Below are 22,017 nucleotides of genomic sequence, written 5' to 3'. Positions count from 1 at the left end.
AACCTGTCTCAAAAAGCAAAAAGTTAAAAGTAAAAATAAACGAAATAGAGGTTAAAACAAAGCTGTACAAAGATGGAAAATAAACAGAGAATTTTGATACTGTATGCTATTATGCTCTCTTTAAATTGTTTGAATGCTGAGGAAAGAGCAAAAGCTACTAAAAGATATTTATTTATAAATACTGCTGAACTAATCCAACATAGATATTATGAATTTGGATCTAAGGATATGATACTTTGGAAAGGAGTTTCTTATTTTGTTTTCACAGAGGATGAGACGCTGTTCATTTCTTCTATTCCGATTTGGTATGATGTACCATGTCCTCCTGAATGGTTCCTGTGCACGCCTTCAAAAAATTGCTTCGCTCAACTGTCAACTGAGATGAAACTAGCACACAGGTTATACCATGAAAGACCTAATTAACGACGCCCCCATTCAGCAGGAAGCAGTTTGGAGAGAAAAAACTGCGCCCATGTTCCCAAATAGGGTTTATAAACGTCCTTTTACATTTAAAGGGGGATATGATATAGATATGAATAATTTACATTAGTATAGATTTTGCTTTATTGATAGAGATTTAAGGTCAATTTTGTTATATATAAGTGTTTCTGATTTTGATTAAGGTATTGTGATTGTGTAGTTCATTTAAATATGTACTGTATAATTAAGAAATATAGGTTGTTAATGGATAATCATCGATAATAGTAAAACTTGTAGTCATGTTAGTAAGATTTTCTAGATATATAGAGATATATTTTAGATAGACATTCTTCATGTCTTTCAAAGATTACAGAATAGGACATTTAATGTTTTAATAACTGAGGACTTTTCATGACAATGAGACACTCTGCTCCTGGCAGCACCAATCTACTTCAAGAGGAAGATGGGCATCGAAGAGGATCATTATGGAGTTTGATAGCCATTTGGGCAAGAAACTGCTCTTGCCTGGACTACTGCATAAACTGGACACAGAGAACCCGCAGAGAGAGGACTACTGAACTTGCCTAAGGTGAGATGATCTTTCGGGGTTCCTGATTCATGAAAGAGTCTGCGAGACATTCTGCAGGACACAACAGATAGTGACTGAACTGACTTTGAATTTTCCTGCTTTATGGAAATGTCTGCTGGATACCATGGGCCTGAAGGCTGAAGATGGATGCCCCAACGATACAGAGGAACTTTGGGTGACTGTCCAGGCAGCGAGATGTCTCTGTCATTTCTAGAGTTTTAAAAGTTGCTTTTTTCTTGTTTGCTTAGGTAGTATTGTATCTTTCTGGAGTCTTTTGATGGAGTTAAGAATAGTTAGTTATAGTTTTCCTTAGTTATGATAAATATTATTGTAACTTTTACTTGATAACTGTTTTGTTATATGTAATTTTGCTATGTTAAAGTTAAAGCCTTTTTTTTTTTGTTTAAACCGAAAAAGGGGAAATGATGGAGGAAGGTCATTGGCCAATAAAGAAACTGCTTGGCCCTGTGGGTGGAGTAAACAGAACAAAATGCTGGGAGGAAGAGGAAGTGAGGTCAGAGACTCCACCGCTCTGCTCTCGGGAGCAGACGCCTCAGGGAGACGCCATGCCCCGCTCCGGGCATGAAGCTCCGACCCAGGATGGACTAGGCTAGAATCTTCCCGGTAAGACCGGTTCTCACAGATTATTAGAGATGGGTTGATCGGGATGTGAGAATTAGCCTGTAAGTGCTAGAGCTAAAGGGCCAAGCAGTGATTAAAAGAATACAGTGTCTGTGTAATTATTTTGGGGCATAAGCTAGCCGAGCAGGCGGCCGGGGTTCTGGGAACGCAACCCCGCCGCCCCCACTACTTCAACCCCGTGCCATTGTCCTTGGCTTCTCAGTCAGCCCTCCTTGTCTGCCATGTTCAGAGAATCCAGTTTTGTCCAATGCTTTTTCAGTCACAGTCCAGCTGGCCTTGGTGAGCTCCCAATAGATCAGTTCCACTGTCTCAGTGGGTGGGTGCGCCCCTCACAGTCCTGACCTCCTTGCTCATGTTCTCCCTCCTTCTGCTCCTCATTGTGACCTTGGGAGCTTGTTCCGGTGCTCCACAGTGGGTCTCTGTCTATATCTCCATCCATCGCCAGATGAAGGTTCTATGGTGATATGGAAGATAGTCATCAGTTTGGCTATAGGATAGGGTCATTTCAGGTTCCCTATCTTCAGCTGCTCAAGGAACTGACTGGGGACATCGCCCGGGGCACCTGGAAGCCCCTCTAGGTTCAACTCTCTTGCCAACCCTAAGATGGCTCCCTTAATTAAGATATATGCTTCCTGCTGCCCTATTCACCCTTCCTTTATCCCAATCATCCCATTTTCCCAAGTTCCCCCATCTTCCCCTTCTCACTTTTCTCTCCCCATCTCCCCTTACCTCCATCCTACCACACCCCCAAGATCCCAATTTTTTGCTTGGCAATCTTGTCTACTTCCCATATTCAGGAGAATGACTATATGTTTTTCTTTGGGTTCACCTTCTTATTTAGATTCTTTTGGATCACAAATTATAAACACAATGACCTTTATTTATGGCTAGAAATCAATTATGAGTGAGTACATCCCATGTTCATCTTTTTGGGTCTGGGTTACCTCACTCAGGATAGTGTTTTCTATTTCCATCCATTTGCATGCAAAATTCGAGAAGTCATTGTTTTTTACCGCTGAGTAGTACTCTAATGTGTATATATTCCACACTTTCTTCATCCAATCTTCCATTGAAGGGCATCTAGGTTGTTTCCAGGATCTGGCTATTACAAATAATACTGCTATGAACATAGTTGAACAAATGCTTTTGTCATATAATAGGGCATCTCTTGGGTATATTCCCAGGAGTGGTATTGATGGGTCCAGAGGTAGGTTGATCCCGAATTTCCTGAGAAAGCACCACACTGATTTCCAAAGTGGTTGCACAAGTTTGCATTCCTACAAGCAATGGATGAGAGTACCCCTTCCTCCACAACCTCTCCAGCAAAGGCTATCATTGGTGTTTTTGACTTTAGCCATTCTGACAGGTGTAAGATGATATCTCAAAGTTGTTTTGATTTGCATTTCCCTGATTGCTAAGGAGGTTGAGCATGACCTTAAGTGTCTTTTGGCCATTTGAACTTCTTCTGTTGAGAATTCTCTGTTCAGTTCAGTGCTCCATTTTTTAATTGGGTTAATTAGCATTTTAAAGTCTAGTTTCTTGAGTTCTCTGTATATTTTGGAGATCAGACCTTTGTCTGTTGCAGGGTTGGTGAAGATCTTCTCCCAGTCAGTAGGTTGCCTTTTTGTCTTAGTGACAGTGTCCTTTGCTTTACAGAAACTTCTCAGTTTTAGTAGGTCCCATTTATTCAATGTTGCCCTTAATGTCTGTGCTGCTGGGGTTATACATAGGAAGCGATCTCCTGTGCCCATCTGTTGTAGTGTACTTCCCACTTTCTCTTCTATCAGGTTCAGTGTGTTCAGATTGATATTGACGTCTTTGATCCATTTGGACTTGAGTTTTGTGTATGGTGATAGATATGGGTCTATTTTCATTCTTCTACAGGTTGACATCCAGTTGTGCCAGCACCATTTGTTGAAGATGCATTCTTTCTTCCATTGTAAACTTTTAGCTCCTTTATCGAAAATGAGGTGTTCATAGGTTTGTGGGTTAAAATCCGGGTCTTCTATACGATTCCATTGGTCGACTTCTCTCAACTTCTCTGTTTTTATGCCAGTACCATGCTGTTTTTATTACTGTAGCTCTGTAATACAGTTTGAAGTCAAGGATGGTAATGCCTCCAGAATTTCCTTTATTGTATAAGATTGTTTTGGCTATCCTGGGGTTTTTGTTTTTCCATATAAAGTTGATTATTGTCCTCTCAAGATCTGTGAAGAATTTTGATGGGATCTTGATGGGGATTGCATTGAATCTATAAATAGCCTTTGGTAGAATTGCCATTTTTACTATGTTGATCCTCCCAATCCAAGAGCAAGGGAGGTCCATCCATTTTTTGGTATCCTCTTCAATTTCTTTCTTCAATGCCTTAAAGTTCTTGTCAAATAGATCTTTCACTTCCTTGGTTAGATTTACCCCAAGATATTTTATGCTGTTTGTGGCTATCATGAAAGGTGAAGCTTCTCTGATTTCCCTCTCTGCTTCCATATCCTTTGTGTATAAGAGGGTGACTGATGTTTTGGAGTTGATCTTGTATCCTGCCACATTACTAAAGGTGTTTATCAGCTGTAAAAGTTCTTTGGTGGAGTTTGGGGGTCGCTTAAGTACACTATCATATCATCTGCAAATAACGAAAGTTTAACTTCTTCCTTTCCAATTTGAATCCCCTTGATCCCATTATGTTGTCTTATTGCTATTGCTAGAACTTCAAGCACTATATTGAAGAGGTAGGGCGAGAGTGGACAGCCTTGTCGTGTTCCTGAGTTTAGTGGGATGGCTTTGAGTTTCTCTCCGTTTAATTTGATGTTAGCTGTCGGCATGTTGCATATAGCTTTTATTTTATTTTTTTTAAATTTATTTATTTATTAAGGATTTCTGCCTCGTCCCCACAACCGCTTCCCATTTCCCTCCCCCTCCCCCGATCAAGTCCCCCTCCCTCATCTGCTCAAAGAGCAATCAGGGTTCCCTGACCTGTGGGAAGCCCAAGGACTGCCCACCTCTATCCAGGTCTCGTAAGGTGAGCATTCAAACTGCCTAGGCTCCCACAAAGCCAGTACGTGCAGTAGGATCAAAAACCCACTGCAATTGTTCTTGAATTCTCAGTATTTCTCATTGTCCGCTATGTTCAGCTAGTCCGGATTTATCCCATGCTTTTTCAGACCTAGGCCAGCTGGCCTTGGTGAGATCCCAATAGAACATCCCCATTGTCTTAGTGTGTGGGTGCACCCCTCGTGGTCCTGAGTTCCTTGCTCGTGCTCCGTCTCCTTCTGCTCCTGATTTGGACCTTGAGATTTCTGTCCGGTGCTCCCGTGTGGGTCTCTGTCTCTGTCTCCTTTCATCGCCTGATGAAGGTTAATATTCCTGAGGATGCCTATGTGTTTGTCTTTGGATTCACCTTATTTAGCTTCTCTAGGAACATGAATTATAGGCTCAATGTCCTTTATTTATGGCTAGAAACCAAATATGAGTGAGTACATCCCATGTTCCTCTTTTTGGGTCTGGCTTACCTCACTCAGGATAGTGTTTTCTATTTCCATCCATTTGTATGCAAAATTCAAGAAGTCCTTGTTTTTTACTGCTGAGTAATACTCTAATATGTATATATTCCATACTTTCTTCATCCATTCTTCCGTTGAAGGGCATCTAGGTTGTTTCCAGGTTCTGGCTATTACAAACAATGCTGCCATGAACATAGTTGAGCATATACTTTTGTTGTATGATAGGGCCTCTCTTGGGTATATTCCCAAGAGTGGTATTGCTGGATCCAGGGGTAGGTTGATCCCGAATTTCCTGAGAAACCGAAACACTGCTTTCCAGAGTGGTTGCACAAGTTTGCATTCCCACCAGCAATGGGTGAGTGTACCCCTTTCTCCACAACCTCTCCAGCAAAGGCTATCATTGGTGTTTTTTATTTTAGCCATTCTGACAGGTGTAAGGTGGTATCTTAAAGTTGTCTTGATTTGCATTTCCCTGATCGCTAAGGAAGTTGAGCATGACCTTAAGTGTCTTTTGGCCATTTGAAGTTCTTCTGTTGAGAATTCTCTGTTCAGATCAGTGCCCCATTTTATAATTGGGTTGATTAGCCTTTTACGGTCTAGTTTCTTGAGTTCTTTATATATTTTGGAGATCAAACCTTTGTCAGTTGCAGAGTTGGTGAAGATCTTCTCCCAGTCAGTGGGTTGTCTTTTTGTCTTAGTGACAGTGTCCTTTGCTTTACAGAAGCTTCTCAGCCTCAGGAAGTCCCATTTATTCAATGATGCCCTTAGTGTCTGTGCTGCTGGGGTTATACATAGGAAGTGGTCTCCTGTGCCCATGTGCTGTAGAGTACTTCCCACTTTCTCTTCTATCAGGTTCAGTGTGTTCGGACTGATATTGAGGTCTTTAATCCATTTGGATTTGAGTTTTGTGCATGGTGATAGATATGGATCTATTTTCATTCTTCTACAGATTGACATCCAGTTTTGCCAGCACCATTTGTTGAAGATGCTCTCTTTTTTCCATTGTATACTTTTAGCTCCTTTATCGAAGATCAGGTGTTCATAGGTTTGTGGGTTAATGTCAGGGTCTTTTATTTGATTCCATTGGTCGACTTCTCTGTTTTTATGCCAATACCAAGCTGTTTTCAATACTGTAGCTATGTAATAGAGTTTGAAGTCAGGGATGGTAATGCCTCCAGACAAACCTTTATTGTATAAGATTGTTTTGGCTATCCTGGGTTTTTTGTTTTTCCATATAAAGTCGATTATTGTCTTCTCCAGATCTGTGAAGAATTTTGATGGGATTTTGATGGGGATTGCATTGAATCTATAGATTGCTTTTGGTAGAATTGCCATTTTTACTATGTTGATCCTCCCAATCCAAGAGCAAGGGAGGTCTTTCCATTTTCTGGTGTCTTCTTCAATTTCTTTCTTCAAAGACTTATATTTCTTGTCAAGTAGATCTTTCACTTTCTTGGTCAGGGTTACCCCAAGGTATTTTATGCTATTTGTGGCTATCGTGAAAGGTGATGTTTCTCTGATTTCCCTCTCTGCTTCCTTATCCTTGGTGTATAGGAAGGCAACTGATTTTTTGGAGTTGATCTTGTATCCTGCCACGTTACTAAAGCTGTTTATCAGCTGTAGGAGTTCTTTGGTAGAATTTTTGGGGTCGCTTATGTACACTATCATATCATCTGCAAATAACGAAAGCTTAACTTCTTCCTTTCCAATACGAATCCCCTTGATCTCCTTATGTTGTCTTATTGCTATTGCTAGAATTTCAAGCACTATATTGAAGAGGTATGGCGAGAATGGACATCCTTGTCATGTTCCTGATTTTAGTGGGATGGCTTTGAGTTTTTCTCCGTTTAATTTAATGTTAGCTGTTGGCTTGCTGTAAATAGCTTTTATTATATTTAGGTAGGACCCTTGTATCCCTATTCTCTCCAAGACCTTTATCATAAAGGGGTGTTGAATTTTGTCGAATGCTTTTTCCGCATCTAGTGAAATGATCATATGGTTTTTTTCTTTCAGTTTATTTATATGGTGGATTACATTGATAGATTTGCGTATGTTGAACCAGCCCTGCATCTCTGGGATGAAGCCTACTTGATCATAATGGATAATTTTTCTTATGTTTTCTTGGATTCGGTTTGCCAGTATTTTATTGAAGATTTTTGCGTCAATGTTCATGAGTGAGATCGGTCTGTAATTCTCTTTCTTGGTTGGGTCTTTTTGTGGTTTTGGTATCAGGGTAACTGTAGCTTCATAAAAGGAATTTGGCAATGACTCTTCTGATTCTATATTGTGAAATACCTTAAGGAGTATAGGTATTAATTCTTCTTGGAAGTTCTGGTAGAATTCTGCATTGAAACCATCTGGTCCTGGGCTTTTTTTCGAAGGGAGATTTTTGATAACCATTTCTAATTCTTCGCGAGAAACCGGTCTATTTAGATCATTCACCTGGTCTTGGTTTAGCTTTGGTATATGGTACTTATTTGAAAAAATGTCCATTTCTTTTGTACTTTCCAGTTTTGTGGCACACAGGCTTTTGTAGTAAGATCTAATGATTCTCTGAATTTCCTCTGTGTCTGTGTTTATGTCCCACTTTTCATTTCTGATCTTATTTATTTGCGTGTTCTCTCTCTGTCGTATAATTAGTTTGGATAGGGGTTTGTCAATCTTGTTGATTTTTCCAAGAACCATCTTTTTGTTTCATTGATTCTTTGGACTGTTTTCTGTGTTTCTATTTTGTTGATTTCAGCCCTCAGTTTGATTATTTCCAGTCTTCTACTTCTCCTGGGCACGTCTGCTTCTTTTTTTTCTAGAGCTTTCAGGTGTGTTGTTAAGTCCCCAATGTATGCATTCTCCTTTTTCTTTAAGTGGGCACTTAGTGCCATGAACTTTCCTCTCAGGAATGCTTTCATCATGTCCCATACGTTTGAGTATGTTGTCTCTTTATTTTCATTAAATTCAAGGAAGACTTTAATTTCTTTCTTAATTTCTTCCTTGACCCAGGTGTGGTTCAGTAGTTGACTGTTCAGTTTCCATGACTTTGTAGGCTTTCTGGGGGTAGCATTGTTATTGAATTCTAACTTTAATCCATGGTGATCTGATAAGACACAGGTGGTTACTAATATTTTTTTGTAACTGTGGATGTTTGCTTTGTTTCCGAGTATGTGGTCAATATTCGAGAAGGTTCCATGAGCTGCAGAGAAGAAGGTATATTCTTTCCTATTTGGGTGGAATGTTCTATAAATGTCTGTTAAGTCCATTTGCTTCATTACCTCCATTAATTCTCTTATTTCTCTGTTAGGTTTCTGTCTGATTGACCTGTCCATTGGTGAGAGAGGAGTGTTGAAGTCTCCTACTATTAGTGTGTGCGGTTTGATGGCTCCCTTGAGTTTTAGCAATGTTTCTTTTATGTACGTGGGTGCTTTTATATTAGGGGCATAGATGTTCAGGATTGAGACTTCATCCTGATGAACTGTTCATGTTATGAGTATAAAATGCCCCTCTCCATCTCTTCTGATTGATTTAAGTTTGAAGTCAACTTTGTTAGAAATTAGTATGGCCACACATGCTTGTTTCTTAGGTCCATTTGCTTGATAAGCCTTTTCCCAGCCCTTTACTCTGAGTAGGTGCCTGTCTTTGTGGTTGAGGTGTGTTTCTTGTAGACAGCAGAATGTTGGATCCTGTTTTCTTATCCAATCTCTTAGCCTGTGCCTTTTTATAGGTGAGTTGAATCCATTGACATTAAGTGATATTAATGACCAGTGGTTGTTAACTCCGGTCACTTTTTTAGTAGTAGAGTTTGCGTGTTTCCCTTCTTTGAGTTGTGTTGGTGAAGGGTCTCTAGATGTCTGAGTTATTGTGGACATTGTTAGACTCCTTTGTTTGTGATTTTCCTTCTATTACTTTCTGTAAGGCTGGATTTGTGGCTGCGTATTGTTTAAATTTGTTTTTATCCTGGAAACATTTATTTCCTCATTTATAGTGAACGAAAGCTTGACTGGGTAGTAGTCTGGGCTTGCATCCATGGTCTCTCAGTTTCTGCAGTACATCTATCCAGGACCTTCTGGCTTTCATGGTTTCCATAGAGAAGTCAGGTGTAAGTCTGATAGGTTTTCCTTTTTAAGTGACTTGGCCTTTTTCCTTTGCAGCTCTTAAAATTCTTTCCTTATTCTGCATGCTTTGTGTTTTGATTATTATATGGCGAGGGGATTTTTTTTTATCCAGCCTATTCGGTGTTCTGTATGCTTCTTGAACCTTCATAGGTATATCTTTCTTTAGGTTGGGAAGTTTTCTTCTATAATTTTATTAAATATATTTTCTGTACCATTGAGCTGTACTTCTTCTCCTTCTTCTACTCTAATTATTCTTAGGTTTGTTCTTTTTAGTGTGTCCCGTATTTCCTGAATGTTTTGTGATGAGAGTTTGTTGGACTTGCTGTTTTCTTTGATTAGTGTGTTTATTTTCCCTATGGTATCTTCAGTATCTGAGATTCTTTCTTCTAACTCTTGTATTCTGTTGGTTATGCTTGTTTCTGTAGACTCTCTTTGTTTACTTAAATTTTCCATGTCCAGCCGGCCCTCTGTTTGTGTTTTCTTCTTTGCCTCCATTTCAGTTTTCAAGTCTTGAACTTTTTCCATTATCTTTTTGATTGTTTTTTCTTGGTTTTCTAGGGTATCATTCACTGATTTATTCAATTCTTCAAACTTTCTGGTATATTTCTCATCCATTTCTATAAGGGCGTTTTTTACATGCTGTTTAAGGGCGTCAATCACTTTCATGAAGTCAATCTTTTCTACTTCTTCTTGATTAAGGTGTTCATGTCCTCCCGTTGTGAGGTCGCTGGTTTCTGGTGGCTTCATGTTGCTTTTCAGCTTGTTGGGTGAATTCTTGCATTGGCGTCTGCCCATCTCTTCTTCCAAATGCTCCCTTATGGATCTTCTATTACAGGATCAGGTCTCCTTGCCTACTGATATACCTTCCCAGTGCTGGCTCTCCTGGTGCCGAGATCAGATCTCCGTGCCCAATGATGGCTCTCCCCAATGCTGGCTCTCCTGGCACCCAGATCAGGTCTCCATGCTGGTTGGGTGGCTTGTAAACAAAGCACCTACCTTGCTTGGTACAGGCAGGTTGTAGAAACAAAGGAACTCCCGCCCGCTTGGGTGCCTTGAGGACTCCGACCCAGTGCCCAGACAGGCTGGGCTGAGTTATGTTATTTGTCAAAAGAGGGCTGTGGGGCCGAAGTGGGGAGGGCTCTGGATGCAAGCTGGGTGGTACAGGAAGAAAGAAGCAGTATGCAGGGAGCAGAGGCCTTGCAGAGAGCCCAAGAAGGACAGGGGGCCGAGGAACCTCTGAGTTCCCCATCCCGGGCTGGCGCCACGGGGTCAGAAACTCACCCCAATGTTGGCTCTCCTGGCACCAAGAGATCAGGTCTCCGTGCTGGTTGGGTAGCTCGTAAACAAAGCGCCTACCTTGCTTGGTGCAGGCAGGCTATAGAAACAAAGGAACTCCCGCCCGCTTGGGTGCCCTGAGGATTCCGACCCAGTGCCCAGACAGGCTGGGCTAGGTGTTGTTATGTGTCAAAAGAGGACAGTGGGGCCGAAGTGGGAAGGGTTCTGGATGCAAGCTGGGTGGGACAGGAAGAAAGAGGCAGTATGCAGGGAGTAGAGGCCCCCCCAGAGAGCCCAAGAAGGATAGGGAGCCGAGGAACCCCAGAGCTCCCTGTCCGGGGCTGGCGCCGCAGGGTCAGAAACTCACCCCAATGTTGGCTCTCCTGGTGACATCCTGTGCCTTTTTATAGGTGAGTTGAGTCCATTAATATTAAGTGATATTAATGACCAGTGGTTGTTAATTCCGGTCACTTTTTTAGTAGTAGAGATTATGTGTTTTCCTTTTTTGAGTTGTGCTGGTGAAGGGTCTCTAGATATCTGAGTTATTGTGGTCATTGTTGGACTCCTTGGTTTGTCGTTTTCCTTCTATTACTTTCTGTAAGGCTGGATTTGTGGCTGCGTATTGTTTAAATGTGTTTTTATCCTGGAAAGTTTTGTTTTCTCCATTTATAGTGAACGAAAGCTTGGCTGGGTATTGTAGTCTGGGCTTGCATCCATGGTCTCTTAGTTCCTACAGTACATCTATCCAGGACCTTCTGGCTTTCATGGTTTCCATAGAGAAGTCAGGTGTAAGTCTGACAGGTTTGCCTTTATAAGTAACTTGGCCTTTTTCCTTTGCAGCTCTTAATATTCTTTCTTTATTCTGTATGCTTTGTGTTTTGATTATTATATGGTGAGGGGATTTTTTTTTATCCAGCGTATTTGGTGTTCTGTATGCTTCTTGAACCTTCATAGGTTTATCTTTCTTTAGGTTGGGAAAGTTTTCTTCTATAATTTTATTGAATATATTTTCTGGGCCTTTGAGCTGTAATTTTTCGCCTTCATCTATACCTATTATTCTTAGGTTTGGTCTTTTTATTGTGTCCCATATTTCCTGAATGTTTTGTGATGAGAGTTTGTTGGATTTGCTGTTTTCTTTGATCAGTGCATTTATTTTCTCTATGGTGTCTTCAGAATCTGAGATTCTTTCTTCTATCCCTTGTTTTTTTTATTTATTAAAGATTTCTGCCTCCTCCCTTCCACTTCCTCCCATATCCCTCCCCCTCCCCCAATAAAGTCCCCCTCCCTCATCAGCCCGAAGAGCAGTCCGGGTTCCCTATTTTGTGGGAAGTCCAAGGACCTCCCTCCTCCTTCCAGGTATAGTAAAGTGAGCATCCAAACTCCCTAGGCTCCTACAAAGCCAGTACGTGCAGTAGGATCAAAACCCAGTGTCATTGATCCTGACTTCTCATTAGTCCTTAATTGTCTGCTATGTTCAGTGAGTCCGGTTTATTCCATGCTTTTTCAGACCCATTCTCTTGGTTATGCTTGTTTCTGTAGTCTCTATTCGTTTACCTATGTTTTCCATGTCCAACTGACCCTCTGTGTGTGTTTTCTTCCTTGCCTCCATTTCAGTTTTCAAGTCTTGAACTGTTTCCATTATCTTTTTTATTGTTTTTCCTTGGTTTCCTAGGGTATCATTCACTGATTTATTCAATTCTTCAAACTTTCTGTTATACTTCTCATCCATTTCTATAAGGGCATTTTTTACATGCTGTTTAAGGGCATCTATCACTTTCATAAATTCAATTTTTTCTACTTCTTCTTGATTAAGGTGTTCATGTCCTCCTGTTGTGAGGTCGCTGGGTTCTGGTGGTTTCATGTTTGTTTGTTTGTTTCAGATTGTTGGGTGAATTCTTGCATTGGCGCCTGCCCATCTCTTCCTCCAAATGCTCCCCTATGGATCTTCTTTTACAGGATCAGGTCTCCTTGCCCACTGATGTACCTTTCCAGTGATGGCACTCCCCAGTGATGGCTCTCCTGGTACCTAGGTCAAATCTCCTGTGGTGGTTGGGTAGCTCGTAACCGAAGGGTCTACCTTGCTTGCTGCAGGCAGGCTATTGAACCAAAGGAACTTCTGCCCGCCCATTTGTCCTCAAGATTCGGCCCCAGCGCCCAAACAGGCTGAGCTGTGTGATGTTATGTGCCCGAAGAGGGGAGGGAGGCAGAAGGGGTGGGGTTCTGGGTGCAAGCTGGGTGGGATAGGAAGAGAGGGGCAGTATCCAGGGGGTATAGCCTCTGCAGGAAGACCAGGAAGTATAGGGGGGATGAGGAACGTCTGAGTTCCGTGTCCCAGGCTGCTGCCGTGGGTCCGAAACTCACTCACCCCGGTGCTGGCTCTCCTGGTGCCGAGATCAGATCTCTGTGCTGGATGGGTAGCTCATAGACAAAGCACCTACCTTGCTTGCTGCAGGCAGGCTATTGAGACAAAGGAGCTCCCACCCACCCATTTGCCCTCACGATTTGGCCCCAGCGCCCAAACAGGCTGAGCTGGGTGATGTTACGTGCCGAAGAGGTAGGGAGGCAGAAGGGGTGGGGGTTCTGGATGCAATCTGGGTGGGATAGGAAGAGAGGGGCAGTATCCAGGGGGTATAGCCCCTGCAGGAAGACCAGGAAGTATGGGGGGGATGAGGAACGTCTGAGTTCCGTCTAGATATGTCTTTTGAGGCCAGCCATAACTGAAGCTCTCAGAATTCACAGCTGGGTGAGATTGAAGGCTACTTTTCTCCCCTGGTAACATCAAAGCATCTTCCAGTGTCGGCAAACATGTCCCTAGAGGTGAAGCTTCCAGGTGAGTATCAGCTTGCTTTCTCCAAGTTCTATGTCTCACAGATGTGGTCTCTTCAACAATAGGGTCTTATCATCCAGTTCTGGGGGATGTGTAACTCTAAGCATTACAGCACTGATGGAAAGATATCCTGGCAGCTGGGAGCCAAGAATTACCAAAAAGTCACACTGAACAGCAAACCTCACACAAGAGATTTATTGGGAGGGGAAAAAAACCAAGAAGGTGGCTGCTTCCACTCAGACGAGAAACAGCAGCAAACTGAACAGGATACAGGGTTTATTCTTGGAAAGGGGGTGGAACTTTTCAGGGTGGAGCTTTCCTGGGTGGCGATTGGTGGATTTCATATCCAGAAACAGGGTTTTTATCTTTAGGGTAAAGGGCAGGGTCCAATAGTTAGGGCAGTTAAAATATTCTTTAAAGAATAATCCTAAATGGATAAAAACTTGAAGTATTCTCTAAAGAATACTCTAACTGCCTTAACAGTGGGTGGAATCTGGCAATTAGGGTTCTTAGGGAAGGGGCCTGGTTACTATCTTGAACAGGAGTAGAGAGGGTGGTATTATTGTCCTGTTTCTGATTTTAGTGGAAATGTTTCAAGCTTTTATCCATTTAGGATTATGTTGGCTGTAGGTTTGTTTTATAATGCCTTTATTATGTTGAGGTATATGGCGTCCATCCCCAGTCTATCTGGAGTTTTTTTTTTAAGTAGGAAGGATGCTGACTTTTGTCAAAGGCTTTTTCTATATCTAATAAGGTGATCGTGTGGTATCTATCAATGAGTATATTAATGTGGTGGATTACTTTTAATGTTTTTTTCATTCCTCTGTCTTTTATTAGTCTTGATTTTTTAAAATTTTTATTACATTTTATTATTATTTAACAATTGATTGTATTCTTTCTTTTCCCCCAAGACTTCCCAGATCTTCCTCATCTACCATCTAGTTTCATGTTCTTTTTACTCATTTTATTCAATTAATAACTTCTTTATTCTGAAGGAGCAAATCAAGTTCATATTCATATAAACACTGAGATTACATAGTACAGGAACAAGGGGGAGGGGAGGGAACAAACCCTATACAAACCTGCTAACATTGTCTCACTAAACACAGAAACATGCCCTGCATTCAATTATTCATATAATAAACTACAAATAAAATATTCTCTAGATGATACACTTCTGTTTTCGAAGGTAGGGGAAAGACCAGAGCTTGGAATAGGAGACTTTATTCTTTTTGGAGATCTTTTTCAGTCATTATAGATATTTCTTCACTGTTAATACAAATTATAAGTTCCTCTGTAAAGAATTTTTTAAAATCCTAGGGATACTAAGGACTCAACTCAAATATGTCCAAATATACTCATCCATGCCCCAGGACTTCTGTATCAATTATCCCTAGGCTCGAAGACCATCATCTAAGGAAGAGGGGGAGGAGCAAATGTAAGAGCCAGAGTCTAAGGAGGGGCTGTGAAGTGCTGTCTTCTGGACACAACATGGCCATGGTGCTCATCACAGCATCCATAGTTACCCACCCAAGTCTTCGACAAGCTCAGACCAGCAGGACCAGGCACTTCAGGAGGTGTCAGCATCAGTTGGACTCTATATGTCACAAAAAAGGAAGAAAGAAAAGAACACATGAAAGTTGAAGGGAGGCACATTGTGGGCTTATCCTACAAAAGTAAAAGGGAAAATTGGAAAAATATGATAAAGATACATTATATACATATATGGAACAGTCAAAGAATGAACAAAAGTTTTCCTTTTTTTAAAGGGAGAAAGCAAATTCTTGATTTCTCATGAAGGAGCTGTATAGCTGAGAGCCTGAACCCTAACTTGTCATGCTTTGGTTTTCCTTACATGTTAAGTAGACAGTGGATTAACTATCAATGGGGGGGGCGGTTAAATGAACAAGTTGAGGAAATCATCTGAAGGCGTAAGTCACAAACAATGCCACACCAATTTGGGATTATGATTAATAGGGTGGTATTTATTAAAAGGGGAAAAAACTTACAGATCACTGTCCCAGGCAACAGCCCTCTACGCAACCAGGAAAGGAGTCTAGTCGCAGGCGGAGCAGGAAGTGAAGAGAGAGAGGAGAGGGAAGTGGCCGTTTTTTTAAAGGGAGAGAAACCACGCCCCAATGGGCTGGTACCTCAGCGGTGATAGGCTGGAGGAGTGGGAGGACCTCCTGCAGCACCTCCCCCTTTTATTTAAATAAGAGAGTTCTAAACCTACTATGAAATTATATACAATAAGTACAAATATCCTATTCTAACTAGCTTAGGTCTTGTATAATAAATAACTTGGCCAAGTCATGAGAGAAAGTAACTACATTTATATAGTCTTCAACCCCATCAAAGATCTGAGAAGGGAAATAATGTTACCTGGGTAATTAGGAAGTTTAGTAAAACAACTTCCAAAACATGCAACAAATCACAGAGACAACTGGCTACCTGGGCAATCACCCAAAATCACGTTAGCAGCGTTGAGCAACCAACTTTGGCTAAGGCCTAACATAACTGACATACCATTTTCAAAGGCAAGCAACTTTTCAAAACTATCTTACCCTGTCTTGGCAGGATATGACAGCCCTGTTTTATCCATTGATGCACGCTCTGTATCTTTGTCAGTCGTTGAGGTATGGGCATTTCTTTGCCCCAAGGCCAGTTCTGCCAAAAAGAAGGCTCCAGGTGGAGTGTCTTTGGTGCTCAACATTCTCTCGGGAATAGAGTGGTGTTGCCAGGAGCAATTGTGTCTCACTACCACAAAACTCTGAGTTAGATTAAATGCCATTTTCTACAGCTCTTTGAAGAAGTTGAAGATTATCTATCTATACTGAGTATAATCTCTATATATCTAAAGAAACTGATTAGTCTATTATAAATGACAAACTTAGATGACTATTTATCTATATAATTCTCAATATCTATCTAACTTAAAGACTAAGACAATAAACGACTGTGAAACAAATGAGGACAATGACCTCCAAATATAAACAATGTACAAATATACACTGCAGTAGGTAAATATATATCAATACACAATCATTATATAAGTATCTTAATCAGAGGTAGAAATGTACACTGCAATATGGTAAATATATACAATATATATATATATCAATACAATATATGTCAATACATAAAAAATGTTTTAAACAGAGGTAGAAACATGCATGTGTACAATAGTCAATATAATTTAACTTTGTATCAATATACAAGAATCTATACCAATGTATTTGTCTAAAAACAGTAACTCACAATCACAAATCTATTATCCCATCATCCCTCTTTTTTTTTTTCAAAATGATCCCTGAGCGTATAAAATTCCTCCCCCAACCCTCAATCATATACTAATTATAATCAACCCCTAAATGATGTCCCTATACCCAAGGGCAAACTTTACTGGGAAAGGGGACGTCGTCCTCTAGAATTACTTCCAGCTGTCATGGGGGCGACGTTCTTTCTGGGGGATCCTGTGAAAGTGAAATGATGGTTAAATTTCAAGATCAATGTCTTTTAAAATTGCCAATAGTCTCTGAGTATTTTGTGCAGGTCTGGCCAAAATGTTGTATAAGATGTGCACCATTTCAGCTAACCAAGTTGGAACTGTCTTGTGCAACTGGTACCAAAAGCAGGTCTTGTAGTAGCGCTATCAGTATCATGACGTCATATCAACCAGGTGGAGTTGTTGTTATGGACTCATTGTTCATTATGAAAAACTTAAACATTAATCATATATATATATATATATATATATATATATATTCAATGAAAGACATGATAGATATATTCAATGAAAAGTATGATAGATATGAAGAAAAGCAAAGATGTTTTCTAAACTCATATTTCTTTCTGTCCCATATCATGGCTCTTGACATGAGACAGAAACTCCAGAAACTCTGGGTTTTTCTCTTACTAACAGGCTTGGAATTGGAGAGGGACTGAGCCAGAGTCCAACTTCAAAACCAGCTTTATAAATTTAGAAATATGGTTTAATATTACTTATACAACCCATTCAGTTGTCTTGATATTTCCTATTGGGCAGGTATTTTTCCATCTGTCAGTATCCAAACATCCAGGGTCCCTTGAATTTCTCAAAGATGAGTGTTTTCCTGTGGAGATAAGAACAGAACCCTGCCCCCATTCTATATGTTTTTCTTACCACCTGTATGAATATCATCGTGGATGAGTTGTCATTTCTCCTTTCCAAGAGGTTTCTCCTCTTCAAATCGAAACTTTATTAATTTTGATGGTATCCACAATTTTTCTTCTCCTGTGGAAACAAGAGCAAAACCCCTTCCCCAACGTAGCAAATCTCCTGGCTTCCACTGAGAGGTCAGCACATCTTTGAAATAAATCGGTTGATTTAGTTCAGCAGACTTTTCCATTATCCAATGTCTTTCTGCTGCTGTCGTTCCTTTCTCATTAGCTTTAAGAAAATTCAAGGTTAATAAAGCATTATGTAATCTATTTCTGGGGGTATTTTCGGTCCCTTTCTGTTTGTTCAGCATATCCTTTATAGTACGATTTGATCTTTCTATAACTGCCTGACCTGTAGGATTATTTGGTATACCTGTAATGTGTTTTATATTATAATAATCAAAAAAGCATTTCATTTTCTTAGATACATATGCTGGACCATTATCTGTCTTTATTTGTGCAGGTATACCCATGATGGCCATAACTTCCAATAAATGTGTGATTACTGAATCAGCCTTTTCTGAGCTCAGGGCAGTAGCCCATTGAAAACCTGAATATGTGTCTATGGTGTGGTGTACATATTTTAATTTACCAAATTCCATAAAGTGGAACACATCCATCTGCCAAATTTCATTTCTCTTAGTACCCTTTGGGTTACTCCCTGCAGGCAACTGTGTTTGATTATAGAAAGAACAAGTAGGACATCTCTTTATAATGTCCTTAGCTTGTTGCCAAGTAATGGAAAATTCTTTCTTTAGGCCTTTACTATTGACATGATGCTTCTTATGAAATTCTGAGGCCTGCAACACACTTCCAATCAATAACTGATCAATCTCAGCATTGCCTTGGGCTAGAGGACCAGGCAGACCTGTATGGGACCGGATGTGTGTTATGTACATCGGACAAAGCCTGTTCCTGATTATGTCTTGTACCTGGATAAACAATGAAGTCAACTCTGTGTCATCTGGTATAAATTCAGCGGTTTCAATATGCAAGATAACTCTTTCTGCATTTTGTGAATCTGTAACTATATTAAGAGGTTCTTTAAAATCCCTTAGCACCATAAGAATGGCATATAATTCTGCCTTCTGGACAGAATTATAAGGGCTTTGTTCCATCTTACTCAATTCATCTGACTTGTAACCTGCTTTCCCTGATTTATTTGCATCAGTATAGAACGTACAGGCTCCAGTTATTGGAGCATCACGTACAATTCTAGGAAGAATCCAAGAAGTTCTTTTTATGAGATTAAGTCTATCACTTTTGGGATAGTTGCTATTAATTTCTCCCAAAAAGTTAGCACAAGCTCTTTGCCACGGTTCATTGTCTTCCCATAACTTTTTTATTTCTTCAGTAGTAAAAGGCACTATAATTTCTGCTGGGTCTATACCTGCTAGTTGACGAAGTCTCAGCTTACCTTTTATAATTAATTCAGAGACTTTTTCCACATAAGTTTTTAATTTTTTACTTGGTTTATTAGGTATAAATATCCACTCTAAAATAATATCTTCCCTCTGCATTAGAATCCCTGTAGGAGAAATTCTGGAAGGCAATATGACTAGGATGCAGATAAGATTTGGGTTCACCCTATCCACATGTGCCTCCTGTAATTTTTCCTCAATCATTGTCAGTTCCTTTTCTGCTTCAGCTGTCAGTTCTCTTGGACTATTCAAATCTTTATCACCATCTAAGGTTTTGTTTAAATGAACTATTAGATCAGGTGTTATCCCAACAGCTGGTCGTAGACTGGAAATGTTTCCTAACAATCTTTGGAAGTCATTAAGAGTCTTTAACCGGTCTCTCCTAATTTGTGCCTTTTGCGTTTTAATTTTCTCTAACCCTATTCTGTAACCTAGGTAATTAATAGAATTTCCTCTTTGAATCTTTTCAGGGGCAATTTGTAATCCCCACCTAGGCAAGACTTTCTTTACTTCTTCAAACATCATTTCTAAAGTATCTTTATTTGAATCAGATAACAAGATGTCATCCATGTAATGATAAATTATGGACTTGGGGAATTGTTTACGAATTATTTCCAATGGCTTACTTACAAAATATTGGCACAGTGTAGGACTATTGAGCATACCCTGTGGGAGGACAGTCCATTGATATCTCCTATTAGGCTGAGAATTATTATAAGTAGGCACTGTGAAGGCAAATTTTTCTCTATCCTTTTCTTGTAACGGTATAGTGAAAAAACAATCTTTCAAATCAATAACTATAAGAGGCCATCCTTTTGGTAACAGAGAAGGCAAAGGAATTCCAGATTGTAGTGGGCCCATAGGTTGAATTACTTTGTTGACAGCTCTTCGATCTGTCACCATTCTCCATTTACCAGATTTCTTTTTTACAACAAACACAGGAGAATTCCAAGGGCTGGTTGATTCTTCAATATGGTGAGCATCTAGTTGCTCTTGCACCAGCTGTTCCAATGCCTGTAGTTTATCTTCAGCTAGAGGCCATTGTTTGGTCCATATTGGCTTCTCAGTTAGCCATTTTAAAGGTAGGGCTGTTGGTACCTCTAAAGGTTTGGTATTTGCTGTATGTTCTTGTACAGCCTGAATGGCTGGTGACCTTTTTCCATAATACCTCATCATATCCTTCCCAGAATTATGAGTTCCTGGAAATACAGGAATGTTAATCTGGGTATCCCATTGCTGTAGCAGGTCACAGCCCCATAAATTTATGGCAATATTGGCTATATATGGCCTTAGTCTTCCTATTTGCCCTTCGGGCCCTATGCATTCAACCCATCTTGTGCTTTGTTTTACACGAGATAGGGTTCCAATTCCCAGGAACTGAACATCTACCTCTTGAAGAGGCCAATTCGGATGCCAAGATTCTGGGGTAATGATACTTACATCCACACCTGTGTCTAATAAGCCTTCAATAAAAGTGCCATTTATACAGACTCTTAGCTTTGGTCTTTGATCATTAATAGAAGTCTGCCAAAATATACGTTTCCTCTGTCCTATTGGGTTTTTTGACTCATCCTCCACACGTAATTCATTATTTAGACCAGTATTACTTTTTACAGCAGAAATTGGAGCTTTTAATTTTCTTGGTGAGGCACGTTCTCCACTGTGACTGGGAATGACTGGGCCACTGTTGGCTTGGGGGCCTGCGAGAGGCCCCCCCAAGGAGTTTCCCGATGATATCGGATTGCCCCGTCTGTCTGTTGTTGACCTACATTCGTTGGACCAATGCCTGCCTTTACTGCATCTCCTACATATACCTGAAGGCCGAGGTCTCCTATTTTTGTCATTCCCAGAAGAGATATTATTCCTAGAAATTCTTTGTCTGCAATTCCTTTGCAAATGTCCTAATTTACCACAATTAAAACACCTGGCAGTTTGAAATGTCTCCTCATTGCTTTGGAAATCGCTTCTCCTACCCAAGATTCATCATTATAGCTAAACGTCTCAACATTCATCGTATGCTGAATCCATTCATCCATAGGTGCTGATCTAGACTTTAAAGGCCCAATAATCTTTTTGCAGTCTATATTTGCATTCTCAAAAGCTAGAGATTCAAGAAGTATTCGTCTAGCTTCTGGGTCTGTTACCCCTATGTCCAGAGCCTTAATTAATCTTTGCAAAAAGTCAATAAAGGGTTCTCTCTGTCCCTGCCTAATTCTGGTATATGATTCAACCCTTTTTGCTGGATCTTGTATCCTATTCCAAGCATTTAAAGCTGCTTGGTGACATAGACACAGTACTTCATCGTCATAAAGAGCTTGGACCTGTGGATCAGCATATTCTCCTGTACCAAGAATTTGATCTTGGGAAACCTCAATACCTTTTGCTCTTCCTTGCTGTTCCATATGTTTGGATTCTTCTCTGAAATAAATTCCAAACATCAAGGAAGGTCCATTATCTAAAACTGCAGACACTAACTGATGGAAATCATGGGGGGTAGCTCTAGCATTAGAAGCCCAAGTCCTTATCATTTCCTTTACATATGCATTGTGCAAGCCAAAATTAACAACAGCTTGCTTAATTTCTTTCAGATCATTCATTGCTATTGGTGTCCATCTAGCTTCTCTGACTCCCTTTGAGCCTTTAGAAGTTGACGCTTTGTCAGAATTAAGTATAGGGTATGTTGCTAGAACCCTGGGTAAGCCAGTTCTAATAGCTAGTGGAGGCATTGTATCCTGTCCTTGTGCCTCCTTACTCTGTTCACCAGCTGCAATAATTTCTCCAATCTTTTCAAATCTTTTTATCATTGTCTCTCTTAAATCCTGAATCTCCTGACCTGTATATATTTCCAGTGATTTCACTGAGGTATCAATTTTTTGGTCCCCATTCTGCACCTGTGATTCCAAAGCTTTAATTTTTTCCTTCAAAGATACCATGTCCTCCTTAAACTTTTCTTGTATATCATGTAGATTCCCATCTTGGAGGTACATTCTGTCTATTACCTTATCAAAACTTTGTGATAAAGTCTGAAGGTCAAATTCAACAG

This window comes from Microtus oregoni, unplaced genomic scaffold (genome assembly GCF_018167655.1).
Source record: "Microtus oregoni isolate MIOR12 unplaced genomic scaffold, Mior012 000029F_ref0000214, whole genome shotgun sequence".
Taxonomy (NCBI): Eukaryota; Metazoa; Chordata; class Mammalia; order Rodentia; family Cricetidae; genus Microtus; species Microtus oregoni.
The sequence above is the reverse complement of the archived record's forward strand: the minus strand, read 5'-3'. Positions refer to the sequence as shown.